General features: G+C 36.4%; 1 pseudogene; it reads left to right on the top strand.

Annotated features, from left to right (window-relative positions):
- The first annotated feature begins 4,477 nt into the window (after positions 1 to 4,477).
- On the top strand, positions 4,478 to 4,596 carry LOC118602516 (annotated as a pseudogene).
- Positions 4,597 to 11,783: the final 7,187 nt, after the last annotated feature.

The following is an 11,783-nucleotide window of genomic DNA, read 5'->3' as shown; positions in this document are numbered from 1 at the left end:
GACCGGTAATCAATAAAAGAGAAAGGGTGGGCTAGGTGACTCCAAACCCTTCTCCAGCCCTAGTATTTGCTGAATCGCAGGCTCTTTTATTGTGTTTCTGAAGGATAAGGTATGTAGACAGACACATGCTAGAGCATAATTCTCAAATTTAGCAAAAAATCAGAAAAACCTGAGAAACTTTTAAAAACAAATACTTCCAGACCCACAACCAGAGGGTTGCTTCTAGAAGCTCCAAGATAAGCCCACAAAATATGCATTTTTAATGTCTCCCAGGGGATTTTGATGTAAGCATTTTGCTTTGAAATCATGATATTCAAAGCATTGGAAGCACTTGGGAGCTTATAAGAAATGCAGATCCTGGGTTCCACCAAAGATCCACTGAATCAGGATCTATATTTTTTCAAGGTACCTGGGTCATTCTCGTGTATACTGAAGTGTTTATAGAAAGGGGCCTACCTGGCTAATCTTGATATCATATTCAATTTCGATACCAAAAAAACCACAGAACACCCTTACTTATTTTATTACTAGTTTAATTTCTCTTATGGTACATTGTCTTAACCAGGAGAGACCTACAATTGCTACTTGAAAAATATCATCTGGAAGAACGTTTTTCAAGTTAAATTTGGCAGAGCCCAGGTCTCAGTCCTCCAGGGCCATCTGGGGGTAAGGATTGTGTGAGGCGGCCTGGACTGAGCTGGCCTCTGGGCTACAAACTCTACTTCAAACAGAGCTGCTCTACTTTGATCAGTTTTAGAATTGGGATTACAGTTTGATTTCCTTTGAAAAGGGGCTTTTGCTGCTTTATTTTTCCAACTATCATCATGATCCATAGTGCCCATCCATGCCATTGGTATCTTCCCTATGTTACTCAAGAGATGGGCTCAGGGACTAAACCTGGCTCTGTTTTTCTAAAAACTTCCCTTGGGAGCGGAGATGTGACCTTCAAAATGTCAAAACCCTATCCTGTTCCCAGGAGGACTATTAAGTTACTTTCCTATTCTACGTTAATACGAAATGACCAAGAAAGACACTAATGTGGAAAATTCTGAATTCAGTTTATATGCCATCCTTAGTTTTCCCTTATCAAAACTCCATGTGTCTTTTCTTATAAACTAAAATTTTCCCTCCAGTCAACAGGAATTTGATCCTCAAGGTAAACTCGAGTAGTTCAGATTTTTCTTTAGACCAAGTATTTGGAAGAATATCTTGAGTGATTATCATTGTTTGTTGGCTCTAGAGTAAGAGAGTCTCTGAATTTAACAAAGAAGTCACAAGAGACCCAAGAAAAGGTAACCTCAGTTTTAGTAACACCTAATAAGTCATTCTCAAATGAGTACACGTAATAATCACCTGGGGAGCTTTTAACAATCTTGGTACCTAGGCCACACCCCAACAAGTTACAGAGAATTTCTGGGAGTTAAACTCAGGCTTCAGAGGGACCCTTGATGATTTCAATGTGTAGCTGAGGTTGAGAGCACAAGATTTGAGAGCATTGGAGATATACTCCAGTAAGACACATGTTCACTCAAGATCTCTTGGTCAGTCCAGTTCATTTACCATAAACTTTAAACATCTGTACTCTATAAATATCTCTATCAGGATGTCCCACAGCATCTCAAACACAATATGACCCAAACTAAACTCATCTTTATTCATAGAGAGGCTGGTTTCATCTCCTATAATCTCTGTTAGTTGGTATCAATAGATGTCAATTGATGCTGGATCATCTGATGGCTTCTTCACATCTCTGGTGCCTGTGCTTAGATGACCAGTATAGCTGAGTGAAAGCTATTCAGGTCTTTCTATTTTTTTGTGGCTAACTTGGGCTTCCTCGTGGCATGGAAGTAATCTCAGGGTTGGACTGCTTGCATGGCAGCTGATTCTCCCTGAATGAGTGTTCCAAGACACAGGAAGTAGAAGCTAACAATCTATTAAGGCCTGGGCCTGAAAATAGTCATAACATCATTTCCTCCACATCTTCCTACTCAGAGTAATTTTAGAGCTCACCCAGATTCAGGGAAAAGAGTCATAGATTCACCTCTCAATAAGAATGTTGATAAATTAGTGGCCATATTTTGTTTATCACAATATATCTGGCATATGTTATACACACACACATATACAGTATCTAATACATACTAAGTTATAATCTTTCAAATAGAATCTACTATAATAGTAGCTAAATGGAATCCTAATCACTTTATAGTGATGTTCTTCATTCTTTTCAGAGACTTATTGGAAGATTAGATTAGTGAATGAAGAAGAAATGCAGAGAAAGAATGACCCATATAAGCATTGAAAAGAAACATTAACTTGTCAGAGACATGAGTCACCCTGTATTTGTTGGGCACTGTAGGACTGCAGGAAGTTGCTGTCATAATCCTTCCAATGCAATCATTGTGAGGTTGCATAGAAGAAGGGGTAGCCAGAGAGACTCATCTCATTGCCAATGCAAGATGTTCTAAGTGCTTTTGTGTAAAAGGTGGCACCATCAGTAGGGAACTATGTGACTATGAGTCACCAAGTGAAATCATGGCTATCAGGTTCTGATGCCTGTCAACCTGGGAGCAATGAAATTGTCCCAGGGTTCCATCTCTCCCATGGAAAAATAAAGACATTTCATCTTGCGGCACACATTGGAAGAGGAGAGAACTTTGTATCTCAACTATTTCATATAAGAATATTATTGGGTTCTTTTTAAGGGCAAGGGTGACCCAAATTTTTTTGGGAAATATATTACGAGGAAAAAGTAAAAATGAGACAAGCTAAGCAAGTAATTGATTTGAAAATAATTAATTGTGACCAAGTTGGGCTTGTGTCAAGTATGTAAGGCCAGCAGACATTAGAAAATTTTATTGATGTTATTCACCACATTTATATATTGTAATACCTGGTCTCTAAGGATCCTTCTTGGCATCCCATGCTTGTGTAGTCTCTCTGTCAATGAATCTGGGCTGGCTGGCCTGTGACTTACTTTAATCAATTGAACGCGAAAGAAGTGTTGCTGTGCCAATTCCAGGAATACGCCCTAAGGAGGCCTGACAGCTCCTGCTTTGCTCTTTGAGTCCAGGTAAGAATTCAGCTACCCAGCTGGAGAAACCTTGCAGAACCCACAAAGAAAAAAGAGGTCCTGAGACTATGTGGTGAAAGACAGTCCCAGCTATCCCAGCATCCCGGCTGCACTGGGACTTCCAGCCATTTCTACCACAGTGCCAGACATGTAATGAGACATAAGGGATATTCCAATGTCCGAGATGAGCTTCTAGATGACTCCAGCATCAGACACAGTCTTACTGTAACTACTTGAGCGTACCCGAACCAGAGTGGCAAAAGAATCACATTGCTGAGTTCTCTCAACCCATGGATGTATAAGAGATAAGAAAATGATAGTTTTTTAACCCACTAAATACTCTCATATCTTGTAAAAGAATAGATAACAGACATTAAAAGAGAAAATTCATAAATTATTGCAAAGTATGCAGAAGTACAGAAAAACATTTAAAAAATCTATATTATTTATGATAAAAAAGAAAACTTTATAGAAAACTAGAAAAGAAGGAACCTAACTCCCTTAATCTGATTAAGGAGATCTAAAAACAAAGCAAAATGAAATAAAACAAAAACAACATTATTTTAAAGGTACGTCTTCATTTTGAGATTTAAAAAAATACAAAGATGTGTAATATTACTACTTCTAATCAGAATCACAGTGAAGATTTTAGTTAGTGTATTAAGGCAAGAAAAAGAAATTAAAGACATAGGATTAGAAGAAAAGAAAGAATTTCGTCTCTTAAAATTATATATTTTATATGTATAAAACCTCAAAGAAACTACAGATATATTATTTGGATTGATAAGAGAATTAAATATATTTTTATATAATATAAATATATAAAATCAATTGTACACTAGCAGATAACATTCACCATAGTATCTAAAATAGACATAAGAATAAAACTCACCGAAGTAAGACTTCTACTGAGTAAATTATAAGATATTATAAATGGACATTAAAGAAGACCTAAAGAGAAGGTCATAGGTTGAGAGCCTCAATAGTTTAAAGATATAAATTCTCCTCTAAAATAATCCCAATCAAATCTCCCAAATTTCAACAATATGATAAGCTGAATCTAAAATGTAAATGAAGGGTGGCTCCATAGTGTAGTGGTTAGCACGCCTGCTTTACTCCCAGGTGGAGCCACCAACCATACCCTGGGTGAGCCAGGCTCCAGGTGCACGCTGCGAGCTTGTGGGAGGAGACACCCCGCCTTCAGAGATCCAGTTCTTATGGGGAAACGGTAACATCCATAGGTCAGGAGTGGAAAGGGGTTGGAAAATTAAAGAGGGAAAAAATAAAATAAAATGTAAATGGTATTGCAAAGAATAAGATGAATAAGAGCTAAGATGAACAACAGTATGGGAGGAGAACAGCAGTATGGGAGGTGTGTCCCAGCAGGGATTAAGAAATACTATGGTCTACAGCTATCCTACCCTGAACAAGCCCGATCTCATCTGATCTCAGAAACTAAGCAGGGTTGGGCCTGGTTACTATTTGGATGGGAGACCACCTAGGAAGACCAGGTGCTATAGGCCTAAAAAATAAGGGATTGTAAACTCACAAGTTCCTTGCAATCTGTGAGGTCAGCCAAGGGTTGCCTCGCCTAAAAACTAAATAGAAAGAAAGAAAGAAAGAAAGAAAGAAAGAAAGAAAGAAAGAAAGAAAGAAAGAAAGAAAGAAAGAAAGAAAGAAAGAGAAAGAAAGAAAGGAAAGAAGGGAGGGAGGGAGGGAGGAAAAAAGAAAGGAAGAAAGAAAAGAAATACTATGATGTTAGAATCAACTGTGGATCAAGGATAGGCAAACAGACCAGAGAAACAGAACAGCAAGCCCAGAAACAGACTCATGCATATAATATGGGCATTTGCTGTATGACAGGGGTAGCCTGACATTGGGTAAGAAATTTCAATAAATGTTGTTTGGACAATTTGGTATCTATATATTTTTTAAAAAGGAGAAAAAATATATATACCTTTACCTTACATTATATGCAAAATAATTCTAATTAGTTTATTATGATCTAAATAGAACAAAATAACCTATAAAACTTAGAAAATAATATAGAATAATATTTTCACAAGTGTATGGTCAGTAAAAATATCTTAAACAAAATGCAAAAAATTAAAATGTATATTTTACTACATTTTTTTAAAAACTTGATCAAAAGACACCATTAAGGGAGAGAAAAGAAAAGCTATGGATTGGGGGAACACATATTACTGACAAAGACCTTGTTTTCAGAAGATATAAAGAACTCTCCCAAAACAATAAGAGAAAATAAACAATATAATAGAAAAATATCTGCAAAAGACTCAAGTCTTTTGCTTTACTGAAGAGAAAATCCAAATGACCAATAAATATATGAAAAAGTTCTCATCATTAATAATTTGACATATGCAAGTAAAAATCAAAATGAAACATTATTATACATCTACTATATTGACAAAAAATTTTATACTCTGAAAATACCTAGAGAGTGTAGAACTTGGGAATACCGATATACAGCTGACATAAATAATATAATCACATATTTTGACATTATCTACTCAAGTTAAAGATATACTTATCCCATGACTCAATGATTTTAGTCCAGGGTGTATGCTTTAGAGAAATGGTTGCACAGATTCCCCAGGAATATTGCAGATTGTTGGTAGTGCAAATCTGGGATGCTCATCCTTCAGAGAATGAATAAATTATGGTATATTCATACAATGTTATGCCATGCAACAATGTAAATGAACAAACAATGTGGATAAAGCTTGTAAACATATACTGAGCCAAAGAAGTTTACTTTTTCATTGTGGTAAAAATATACATAACAAAATTAACCATTTTAACAATGTTTAGGTATACAGTTCTGTTGCATTAAGTAAATTCATATTGTCATGAAACCATTGCTATTCATTTTTACAGTTGTTCTAATTGAAAAAAGCTTTATGCACCTTTTTTGTGTATTTGTTATATCTCACGATAAATGAAGCAAAGTTAAGAATTTGTGTGCAAAGATTTAGTTACAGAGGTATTAACCATAGCACTGTTTATAATAGGAAAAAAAAACAATCTGAAACACTGAAACACGATTTGAGATTACATGAAGGAATGGATTAAATTTATCATCACACACAGAGCCACAGAAGGGGAGTTCAGGCATCCTCCAGAAATGATATCATAGAAAAATATTTCATGGCATCTAAAAACAAATGAAGTATATAAAAAGATGGGAAAGATGTTTATAATACATTATGTACAGATATTCCAATGTTTTAAAATAAACTACGAATATTTATGCAAGGAAAAAGACTGGGAGAAATTCATTATAATGTTAACTCTGATTAGATTTGGGTGGTGGTTTTATGAGTGAGTTTTGTTTCTTTGTTTTGTTAATAGGTATAATTTCAATTTTGAGCAATGAATATGGATTATTTTTTAAGGGAATAAAAAGGAGACAGTATATTCTACTGGGAAGAAGAAACAAAAAAAGAACCTAGAAATCTCAAAATGTGTGTACAAAGATTTAGTTACAGAGGAATTACCATAACATGGTTTATAAGTGCGAAGCGGGAATAAGTAACCTGATATTAGTTAATAGGCATATTTGGAAAACACCTGGAATCATTCCAGCTTCCATCAGTCAATTTGAATATGACTTTTCTCTGCCAGTTACCTCTTTCCTACCTGGTTATCTTTTCTCCAGAGTCCTAGTTCTGACAGTAAAATCGAATTCTGGCAGTCTGCTTTGGAAACAAGTAGGGCAGTGGGGGACCAGGGTATCCTTTGAGGACAGCCTGTTCCTAATTGAAAGGAAGTGAAAATCCTCTAAATGTTGCAGTGAGAGTTGATAGATCATCCTTCAGTTCTCCTCCATCTGGTCTTCTGCCTCTTACGGAAACCAAGACAGGAAAAATGAAGTGTATCTAACGCAGGAAATGAGGGTAGTCAATCGGATGATATAGCACCAGCTCACCGTAACGTGTTTGGGGGTTGAGCAGTAAAACAAAGGGCACCAGTCATAGTGTTCGTATCTGACTTCACACTGGGTAAGTAGGTACCTAAAAACACCAAACAAAGGATGAGTAGAGAGGACTCTGCAGTCAGCACACAAATATTCTCAATGCTAGGGTGGGTTTACCCTGTGCATATCTGTTGGCTCATCAGAGTGGAATTCTCCAGTGATAAACTGCAGTGTAGTGGTTTTCCCACATCTTTGTACTGGAACCTTTCACCTGAGCCGGTGTTCCATAAGTTTATAGGGTAGAAGAATTCACAGAATATTTTATGGCAGGGAAAGATAGTCAAAAAATCTAAGTGGAAAAAAGACGTTAATAATCCATTACGTATATGTATAGCACATGACTATAATTTCTATTATACTTGTCTGTGGGTATCATGACTTATATTAAAAAATTGAAAAGTATTGGAGTTACTATAAATAATCCACACATTAAATAAAGTCTGAAGAAAAGAAGAGCTAGAGGGTGGGGGTGGGAGAGAGGCTTGGGTGTTGAGGTACTATTTTCAATGGAAGTCTAGCTATTATTAATAGGTATGCTGTAAAATAGGGATCAAATGAATTTGGGAAAAGTTAAGTTAAATTAGAATATACATGGTTCAGGAATTTCAAGTCTTTAATTGACTAAAATATATCGTGACTCTCCAAAAGTAGAGAGTATGGACACTCCAAAAGTAAAGTAGTATTTATAAAACTTTTGACCATAGAATATCATCTGAAGAATACATTTTGGATATTACTTCAGCAAAGTAATCCATCTCTTGCTGCTTTATCCACACAGGAGAGAGCCAATATGCTCTTCTTTCACATGGACTTTATTGAATGTGTGATATCGAATGAGTTTGTCTCCACGAAACATTTCAATCCTTTTCCATCTGATATGGTTGTCCCCACACTGACTTTTCCTTGCATTTATGGCAAGTGATAACCCTGATAAAGCTCAAACTACTAACAAGTATCAGGGGCTTTCATCAACCAGAGTAAGTTCAGAGGCTTTGCAAAATGAACTCTCAGAACACAGAAGTAGTCTGTTGCTGGAACTATTAATACTTGCCAGAGAGTATACTTTGTTTTTGTTTTCAGTGCACTTTCTTTTCCAGAAGAAAGAAAACAAATGAATAGAGGAATGTGTAGAAATACCTTTAAAATGGCATCTCCATAGCTTTGCCAAGTAAAAAAATGAAGCCATAATTTATCTCTGTACACTTTGATGTTTGTCGCATATAACTGTCATTCTATATGAAACTCTTGATTTTATTTTAAAATAATGGAATACAAATATTTAGTCAGAGGGATTGTCCTACAGATGGAGTTTAGTTAAGTTGTAATAAGGACTAAATTGATTAAGAACATGGCTAAGAATTATGTAGCTTTCTTACTTTACTTTTTCTAATCTTCCAGGTAGTCTTTTATTTTGCGGTAATGGAAATTTCAGTAATATGAGCAAAATTCAAATGAAGTCAACACGCCAAAAGAAATAGAACTTAGCATTCATTCTCTGTTCCTGCTTTCACTTGGAAAGTGTCTTTTCCTCTAAGAAACACGCTTAAAAGAATATAAATGTGGCTTTCTATTTTTGGCCAGAAGCAGAAAAAGAAAGACAATGGAGAAAAAAATATTAGCTTAGCTTTCCCAGACTTGAAATAATGTGTGACTTTTGCTGTTTTTCCAACTTTTGAAACAAAGTCTGGTATAATGCTTAATTCATTCAGCTGGTGAATCGCCTTCCTTTGTGGGAATATTAATATCCAGATAAAATTTCTCCAGATGAGGAAGAAAAAAGAATTAAAATGCAGCAAAGCTGGCAGTAGATTGGTAAATAAAGCCATTCTGTCTATACCTCATTAATTCCCCCTTTATTATTTGGAGGTCCTGTGGACTGTAGCAGTGCATTATATAAACGGTAACTTAAGGTGTTTCACAAAGACATAATTAAAATGATATTTAAAAAATAACAAAATAAAATTGATGTTGTCATCTGACATTTCCTTGTGCCATTTTTGTAATTCCATGCAAATGGCAAAATGGAGCTCTTCATTATGACTTTGTCTTTTTTCAAGAAATGGCCTATGATTTCCTTGAGTTGGTCTGAAAAACTGGCCCTGATCACCAAATTCTCTGCAGGGATTTTCTTAGCTATATATTCAAGTGCTCCACTTGAAAGGACCTGCTGTGACACGCAAGTCAGTACCCCAGAGACATTCTATTCATAGCTGAATAACATTAATAATTTTTTTTAAAATCTTATGTTTATATTTATTCTCTCAAAAATTATATATCAAGCTCATACTATGAACCTCCCATCGGCAATAAGGCTATGGTAGGTAACAAGATCCCATCTCTTAGTGGAGCTCATGGTCTAGCAGAAAGGCAGACATAAAGCTAGTAATTAGACATAACATGTGATGAACACATCAAGAGGAAGTAACCAGTGCTGTGGATTTAACCTAGGGGTTAAAAAGGTCGCCATCCCCGAGGAAGAGAATTCAAGAAACCTTCTAAAGGATAGGATGCTGAGTGAAGATGGGGCAGAGGAAGCTATGAGCTATATAGATCCTTGGAAATTAAAGAGCTAGGCACTTGCCTTCCGACTTCTATATTTTGGTCCTAGTTTCGCCTTTAGTTTTACATAGACTAAGACCACTTTCTCCTCGTAAAAGACTATTAATAAGATTCAGTTTTCTACTATTTTCACTTCTTTTGTATTTCTTTAAAATATAATAATTAAAAAATAAGAGCTACTATTCGTCGAACATCCACTGTATGCTAAGACCATTGAATTCTCACAAAAACTTTTATTTTATACACCTTTAAGAGAAACTAGGGTTCAGAAGTCTACCCATCCAAACAATGACTAAGCTACAATTCAAAGCCAGATCTGCGATGTTTGAGTACAGGATTTTAACTACATTAATTAGTTTTTTTGTGTGTGTTCAAATCTAAAAATTATTTCATAAAAATGATGGGGACAGTAAGGTTGTGGGATGTTTGTTAAAAAGACAAATTCCCAGGGCTCATCCAGCTATTATGAGTCTGAATCTCTAAGGATGTGGTCTGGGAATTTGCATTTTAACAAGTTCCCCAGGTGCTTCCCTTGCATTTAAAAATCAATGAACTTCATACCAATTCCATGCCCTTTGTGGGGCGGAGGTAGGGAGATAGGAGAGAAAAGGAAGGAGGATAAGGGAGAGAGAATGGAGAGAGAGGGGGAAAGAAAGAAGACTGACTTCTGCTAATGCAGTTCACTGTACTCTTGTTCGTGTCCTTGGAATGCTCTCCTGGCCATTTAATGAAATGCTACAATGCAGAATGGTTATGATTTTCAAACTGCAAATAATTTAGCCTCGCACATCGGCAAGATGTCTAGGCAAGGCTCCAGACTTATTCAGTCTTCGGCCAAGCTGTGAAAAGTAAGGCTTTTTTCGGAGGAAGTGAGATAAGACAAAAACTTACAAAAACAAACATCCTGAGGCTGGTGTTCAAAAGGCCACTGCAAAATCTATAGTCTAATGTAAAGTGAGCTAAACAAACACATTACTGGGCCATCCAGGAAACTTGAAGCAGATGCCTGGAAGAGAATGTGTGTTTTCAACCTGGGCAGAAATATCGTGGGGAGTGATGATATAGAATCAGACACAAAAGTTCAGATAAACACAACAAGGGGGATTTGCAACGGGCCCTGTATCCAGGACGACGAACAGGAGATGCTCCAGTCAAGTGGTTAAGAGCAAGTTCAGGGTTGGAGGGAGATTGGTGCTCCAATCTCATTTAAAGGTATATTTCCCATTTTTCTTTCTCCTCATCATGGGAATTATCTGATGGCAACTAGTTAACTAAGGAGTGGTGGGGGAGACCCAGTGACCAGGGCCAAATCTTTAGAGCTTTTGAATATTGAAATGAATCGGTGCTACCTGCCCCCTCCCATTATGTAATTTAAAATGAAAACAATACCCATTCATGATATGAACAAAGATAGTTCAGCAACATTCTGGGAGTTTTCCTCTGAGACTAACTCAATGCATTTTAGGATATGCAAAATATCAACATCTGGTAAAAAAGCAGAGGATGGGACGGAGGGTGTGCTTTGCTGGTACCCTATACACAACCTTAATCTGGTGAGATAGTGTTCATAACGTGCTTATCAAACTCTCTGGCACAGAGGAGGCACTCTCTCAGTGCTAGTTATTATTATTTTTAATAATATCCATATATGTTCCCAGTTACATTTCTTTTGGCTTCCTTCCCTTTAAAGGAACACTAAGGCTGTCCTTTCTGTGGATGCATTTTTGAGAGTATTTTACTATTTGGCACTGTTTGAACCTGGTTCTGCAGAAATGAGGAAGTTGCCCCTCACTCCACTCTTCTCGGAATCTGGGCCCAATTCTCTGACATGGTTTTTCACTGAGCCTGCCCTTTCCTACACTTTCCTGCCCCGTCATGACATTTAATTAGTTATCATTTTTTGCTTGTTTTTAATTAAAGAAACACTGCTTGCACTCATCCTGAAAGCATTCACTGAATGTCATGTAACTCTTGACATTTATTTAGGAAACAGCATTTTGCAGTGATTTTATAGCACGAATATTTGATAACTAGAGAAATTCAAGACCCTCTAAACACAGGCTCATTCCTCTTCTTCTATAAGGTAATATTGGTCAGCTAAACCTTTAAATTCATAATGACTCCATCACATTAAAATTTCAACTGCATTTTGGA

This window comes from Rousettus aegyptiacus, unplaced genomic scaffold (assembly GCF_014176215.1).
Source record: "Rousettus aegyptiacus isolate mRouAeg1 unplaced genomic scaffold, mRouAeg1.p scaffold_m13_p_4, whole genome shotgun sequence".
Lineage (NCBI taxonomy): Eukaryota > Metazoa > Chordata > Mammalia > Chiroptera > Pteropodidae > Rousettus > Rousettus aegyptiacus.
This window is presented reverse-complemented; position numbering and strand designations above follow the sequence as displayed.